Source organism: Lepeophtheirus salmonis, chromosome 9 (assembly GCF_016086655.4).
Source record: "Lepeophtheirus salmonis chromosome 9, UVic_Lsal_1.4, whole genome shotgun sequence".
NCBI classification, from domain to species: domain Eukaryota; kingdom Metazoa; phylum Arthropoda; class Copepoda; order Siphonostomatoida; family Caligidae; genus Lepeophtheirus; species Lepeophtheirus salmonis.
Window position 1 is genome coordinate 22,672,239 of NC_052139.2, and position 7,919 is coordinate 22,680,157.

Genomic DNA, 7,919 nt, shown 5'->3' on the forward strand with positions numbered 1-7,919 from the left:
AGAGAAGTTTACATGTAAAAAATATATATATTAATAAAAATTCTATTTTATAGTTAATTCCCTAGAACAAAGTCAAACATCTTGAAAAATTGCAATACAACAAAAAAGGTTCCTTTTATAAAACTCGATGTAAATAAATAAACAAAACAAAATCACAAAATACCTAAGAATTTCATAAAAAGAATAAGCAGTAGTTATATATTATTGAAATCAAAGGATAAAACAATGATTATGCTGAAGATCCACCATAGCTTTTAAATTTCATATAATTGTGCATGAAACCAGACAAGAATTTTAAATTTTTTTTTTTGACAATGAGAGATACTAGTGAAATATGTCGTTATGATAGTTCCATGAAGACTGATACGCCCTTGCAATCTTGATGGAGAAGACAGAATATCAGGCTACGGCTACGATCCAAATAGCTCTGATTTCTTTGACATTGATAGGCTAATCATGCTATTACAGCTTAATAGCTTTTGTTTTTATAGAAGGACTTTGAACATTTATGGAGATACCAAATAGAATTAAAAAGGGTTATACATTTTTCTGTAATTCCAGCTAAGTTCAGTGTGATACAATCATTCAAAATATGTAGTGCTGGGTAACTAACAAACGCTTGCAATACAGTGAGGAACGTCTTGCATCAGTCCTTACAGGGAGTATTAAGAAATAAACAATCCCAAGATAATTTGAAATTGGGCAGTAAATCGTTTTCACATCCCTTATTTTAGAACTGGAACTCTTGATCTTCTTTTTCCATGTTTTAGGACAATTCAAACAATTTAAATATCTGGCTGTTGTTCAAGGTTGGAGGAAAAATTCATCTTTAAGTGCCACGGAATTGGAGTGAGATAGATGATTGCAGCACTTTACATTGGGAAGAAAAAATTTCTACTATTGAAAAAGGAACTATGGTCGAAGTCATAAACTGAGATTATATTCTCAGATAACTCTGTCGATTCAAATTTATATAGGTCACCGTCCGTCTTCTTATCCAAATTCGAGAAGACTCCGAAAGAGACATCAGGGTATATGTTTCACTAGATCTACAAGATGAATTAATTGTTTAACGGTATGGTCTACAAAAACTCACAATTATACTTGAATCTTTTCCTTAAGTCATACAAGTCTTTCCTAATATATCTATCATCTGTATGACAGTATCGACAACGGGGGATACTTCTTAAAAAATAAAAATAGGGAAGTACTGAGCATAATTGAAGAATTTGATACTGTTTTTCAATCTTTACCGTTAACTGAAGGGAATTAAGGGTCCTGCTATGCAATATCATATCATATCCGCAACTAACTGAAAAGGCTCTTTTAGAAAAAACCAAATGGCTTAATTGTGTGTTTTATAAGACTTATATCGAAGCCATGAATATAGCTAAATCCCAAATAGGTTGTGGAGTAGCCCAACTATCTCGTATTGTCCAAAAAATTTACTCCAAAATTTTTGTGGATATTTCAAGAAATTCTGCAGCAGAATGAAGAAGAAGTATAAGGAAATGAGAACTGTACATTTGCCTTATGATGGGGACTAATTTGACCAACAAAATTACATCTTTGATCTCTCCAGTTTAGGGCTTAGCTCAGAGAATAATTTGGATGATTACCCCTACATTTAGATATGGATCAACCATTTATATAATTCGGCAAAATTTATAGTTCTTTTTTAGAAATTTAAAGTACCCCTCAATTTTAGAAGAACATGCAATCTCACGGAATAGTTTAACTGTTCATAATTTAAATTTGGAAGAAAAGCTCATCGATGGTCGAATATGATTTCCACTTATTAATCTTCAAAATATTATCAAATCCCATGCCCACGGCACGTTGAGATGGTCCCCCCTAAATTTTGATGCAGCTGGGAATTGACTCTGGGAGATGTATAGTAAGCGTTTGGGCCTCCTTATGATTTGGAAAAGGAAATAGTGTCTTCTCAGGGGGGAATAAATGATGATTAAAAGTTTACCGTACAGTTACAAATCTCCACAGATTGTATTAAATATACTAGGCCCTGCAAGGACTGTGGAAAACTATATAATAACACACCTCATGCGTTTATGGACTGCCCTGCCATCTAAATTCTAAAATATTTTGTATTTATAAAGAGCTGACGAATGGGGAAGAAAAATATGTTAAAGGTCTTGTTCTTTTTGGAATTTCAAAGAAGAAGGTTGGAACTTCTAAGGTAACAAGGACACTGGACTTTACAATTCTGAATTATAAAGTAATCGTCAGCCAGCTAACTAACTATCAGCCTATTCGGGAGCATGAGTTACGAAGTATTATCTTGGCAGCTTCAGCCCACTATGTCTCTCACACAATAAAATTCCTAAATCAGGATGTGAGTCATAGAATTTTGCAGGGAAATAAATCCGGTAACTTCCATCAACTTCATGGAATCATCGAAGTATTTTAAAAAATGTTTTAAGAAATGTTAACAAATATTTACCATGATTGCTAATTTGCATGTTTAATTTTTTTTTCTTTTTTTTTTTTTAAAGATTAATATTTAGAATATTAGTTGAAATTATATCCCGGAGCATTAAGTATAAACTAAAATGTTTATTTATATACTTTTTACGCAATTGCTCCGGTTTATTTATATATATATATTCTATATAATATATCAACCAAATAAAGAATGTTGAAAAAAATATATATATTTGGCTATTTTATTTGAATAACAGCCAATCTCATTGCATATTTTAAAACTACATTGGCCAGTATCTTAACTATCATTCTATTTTTTTTTCTTTTTTAAAGTATTTGCGATCATTACTAATTTCTATCTTATGAATCGATTCATTACTTTATCTTTTAATGAGGACAAAGAGGTATTTGGTCATAGTCTTTAGTTTTGACTTCACTTGCTTTATTAAATTTAATTGTCACAAAGACTCAACCATTATTTTGAAGAGAATTTCAAATTTACTTTATGAATATATGTAAATATAAAATATTTATTAAGACTAAAATAAATTATATCTGTGTTATTACTTATTCTAACTTATTAATACTACGTAGTACGTACAAAAAAGAGTGACGTCATAGGAAAGCGACATCTTTCGAAATAGTATAAAATATATTCACGATACCATTTCCTTAGGTTAATGGTGTTCGATGCTTTACTTGGTTTAATGGTTAACTCTTGGCTACAATGGATGATTATTTAAATGAGATTAATAACATTCATCATAAATGCTATTCTTACGTCACAATTCCATACAGGATATATACTCCATAATAAATGAAAAGAAATAAAGTTTATAAATTATGCTTGAATTGGTGTTCCTTCTTTTCAACATGTTTGGTGTTAAACTTTTATCTCCTCTTTAGTTTTAGGTTCATTTATGGGAAGATACTTACTTCACAAAGGAGACTCATAATTCATTTCTGAAAAGAATATCTACGATTGGTGTTTAAATTCGCATTGAATCGCATGAAGCGCTTAACAACACAATGAAGAACATTTTCATAATTGATTTTTTCTATTAAATTCCTAATATTCTTGTTTTTTCTAGTGCATACTAATATTAATAAAAAAATGTTTAAGAATATTTAAGATAAATAAACATCTAATCAAGTAAGTCTAATTTATTTCAAAAAAATATTGTATTTTAATAAAATGAAGTTTTTCAACATATTATTGATATTTTTCAAATTATCGATTCTTAAATTGTATAATATTCGTGAGGACACTACGAGTCTTGGTTCCTTCTGCAGTCTTAGTTTCTAGATTTCCCAAGTGATAGAGTTTTATACTTGCATAACATCGAGACATTACTTTTATAAGGGAAAATACATGATTAGATTCTGGAGATGAATTCAATATGCATTGAACGACCTAATTTTTATGAAAGCCAATATTTTTCAAAAATACAATACTAATTTTAAGAGTCAGGCTGGAATCTCTCGGCAAATTCCGTTTTGTAACATTTAAAAGTATTTCAGACATCTTTTCAGTTTCTCGACAAACTTCAATTACATCCTTAGAAGGATAGGTTAGTGCTGTTTGATGCTATCCTCCCCAACCTTTTTGTTTTATCAAGGCATAATTGACCCTGAACTCGTTGTCTAGACACCACAAAGATTCAATGCATTTAAAAAAAAAAAATTGTTTTTTACAATTTATTGACATAAATTCGGCAATGTAAGTGATGAACATTTTATTATATTTTTTTATTATGGATCATACGATGAAAGAGCTCTTTTGGAAACTTAGATGTTATATTAGACAGAACTTCTTAACTTAATCCAGAAACCATTTTTTGTTAAACGGTGACATAAATCTTGAGCATTGGTTATCCGCTTCTGAAACCTTCGTTTCCTTTGACAAATAATTTTATTTTTAAAGTCTTTAAATGCGTTGAAAGAAGTTCATTCTTTTGCAAATAATCATAATGTCCCTTTTTGTCACCTCCCCCAAGGATTCCATAGTACTAGGTAGAGTATATGTATGATCAATGACTATATTTACAATTGACCTCTTTTCAATCATGCCTTCAGAATTCCTTTTTATAGTACTGTCTTCTTCATAGGTTATTCACTTTAAGATTCGTTGATGGGACTCTACTATTTTTAAGCACATTGGAAATTCGAAAATTGATGGCACTGCTCCATCAGCAAGCGTGCACTTAACTTTGTGATGGATGATGTCAGAGTCCTTGAATTGCTTAGAACAGATTCTTGACCATTTGGCTGTTTTCCAATCTTGGCAACGGTAGTTTACTATCCATTGTTTTAGAAGCGCTAGATTTTTAGGAAATCTGAAAATAAATGGTTACTTATAATATACATGGAATACTAAATTAACTAATAAGGATGCCAAGACATATGATTGTTTTTCAAAGTTATGAGAATACTTAGGGAAAACAGCTTATTTTCACATTATTGTGGTTGAGTTCACATTTTTTCAATGATTTACTAGCAAGATCATGCTCTAGAGATCTAAAAAAAACCGCCGTTCTTGAAGTACAATTGAATGCAATGCAAGTAGGTACTGAACTCTACAAATAAAATAATATGAATATATCAAGCTCTAATTATATCCACTGTGACAAACTTATCTAATACCAAACTCCTTTTGTAAAAATTCAAAGGTTATAAATTTCTTATTATTAATTTATTAAGATTTTAAGAATATTATTCGTAAAAAAGACTTATGTATGTTGACATAATAACTGAATGTTTTGAGCCTTATGTTTCTTTATTGTTCAATAGCTGAAGACTTCCATAAATTGTCCTCGTCATTCTAAAGAGTAAGCACTCTATACTTTATATCTCTATGTGTGCACCCTACCAATGAATTCTACTAATATCGGGAATTAACCAAGATTCAATCACTTAGCCTCATGGAGGGTGATGTGTATTTTTATGATTAAAAAAAAATGGAAAAACCTAATTGACTTTGTACAATATTATTCCAGTTATATTTCAACAACATCAGAAAATCTATGGGAAGTCTCGTTGTACAATTCTATATATATCTTCTACCAAGACAACATTTTGAACTGAAATGAAAATGTTTTTGATTAAAAAAACTTGGATAGAATATATTTTTCAGGCTAAAATTACTACAGATATTACAATTAAAATTTTTCTACAAGACAATTACAAAAAGTAAAATTGATATTGAGAATTTTATCCGTTAAAGTTAGAAGTCATCCTTTTGGCTAAGTATGTAGAATATATGTAACATAAATCATTAGTAGAGAATTAAGAAAGACAGCGAGGATCGAAGGGTTGAATATTAATTAATGAATTAATATTATATTAGACAGTATTGTGTGCGTGCCAATGTCATTTTTTTACTGAATATTATGAATTAATTTTCCTTATGATGAGTGTAAAGTAAAGTTCACGAATAGAAGTTTATGAAAAAAGAAGGAGTTCAACGTAGATCTTGTTAACTGTAAAGAATATTGAAGAAGGGGATCATGGGATCCCATCAGTAATAAGGATATATTTGTAATGTAATATTACTGCACTAAATATAATTATAGAAGTGTTCTGTAGCTTGTGCCATGCCTTCTACCGCCGCTTGGATACCATGATTGCTGCTAAGGGTGACTACATTAATGATTAATTGAGATCAGACACACGTATATTTATAATAATAATTTTGTAGAAATTATATTGTTCATTGATAAATTATATACTGTTTAATGTTAAAATTCAAATTGTTCAGATTTTAATGGACCCCTCGGTACAACTTTTACTATAAACTTCATAACAAGGAAACTGATAATTTATTTCCATTTATCAATTCTAATATTGACACAAATGTGATTAATTAAATAATAATCAATAATAAAGGAATAAACATTGATATGGATTCATATTCCTAAATTATGATATATTTGAGTTATCAATGACAGGTTTTACAGTTACAGAAATTATGTTACGCAATTCCTTATCAAAAACACATGTTTTGATGGTGTCAGGAAAAAACGAAAACGGAAAAAATGGCAAGAAAAAAAAAAGTGTCCAAATGGTAAAAATGGCAAGATTCTTTTAAACTGATATAATATCTTTCACCAATATAATAAACATATAATAAGAGAAAAGAAAAATATACAAACACGACGTTGGTTCCAATGGAAGGAGTGCTAATCACTTAATTATCAGTTATTAATTGCAATATCATTAGATATGATGGGCTAATCATATTGGACAAGACTCTTGGATTGACGGACAAGCATTTGCAAAATACTAGGCAAGAGCAGCGATTTTCACTTCGTTATGTTCCAGGATGTGTCAGAAGAAGAGGTGGTTGGCTGTGGAGCGACAAACCACTTAGGGGATTTGGGCAGGTAGTCAAAGGTCAAGACGTTGGAGAGTGTGATGAAAACTGTAAAAGCTCAGTACAGTTAGAGCAATCTGAAATTGCAATAGAAGGATGGTCTTAGTCTCTTCATAAACCTTTTTTCTTGCCCAAAGAGAACAAAACAGGCAGCAGTACGTAGTTATCCAAAGGATTGTGAATTCATACTTCCAATGTATCAAGCCAAGTAGGAGAACCATAAAAATTGACTTAAAGTGTATTTTTGTAGTATGATACTATGACATTTGAATATGTAACTACATTTGTAATAAATAATAATGGTCTTTAGTGATATTTATAAAAGAATATGAATATTGTAACTCTATCTATTCATTCATTTCAATTTAGAATGAGAATCCAGCTCCAACTTCATTAACTTGTTAAACAAATATTAATGTAAATTCCTTTTTCAATGTTTAATTCCATCAATTATTTTATTTATTGAATAAATGTAAATACATATTTAATGACGACAGAAACGGCTCTAAAAAAAATTATTCGGCACTCATGTCATTATCTAATTTGCTTAATTTAGGTACGTATAGTTATAGCCAACTCTATGCGAAGGTTTCAGGCCCTCAAAGATTTAAGGTGCTTTGTATTTCTCTTAACTATATTATATTTTAAAAGTTTGGCATTTGTGAAACTGTTGTGTCTATTTAACTCAAGTCTACCTTTTAATTACAGAGAAATACCATATTTTTTATTTCTTTGCTCATGGTGGATATTAGTCCACTTCTGGTGATCATAAATACACTAATATTGTTTCAAAGGCCCTTAAAAAGTTCGTTTTATGAATAAAATATATAGTAATAGTAAATAGTAAAAATTAGTAATTTCAATCGTTATTTTCGGCTTATGGATGTTTAAAAAATGCGTAACTTTCAAATAATCTAGATCATATTCCATGGGGAAAAATCATAAAAGCTACATAAATCAATTTGTGATAAAATGAATATGTTTACTTAGGGTTATCACAGTATGAACATGATAGATTAGTTATCATTTTAATGTTGAAACATATCAAACATAATACACACAAACTATTGGATAAATTAAGCAATACATTTTTAATGTAGAAGTG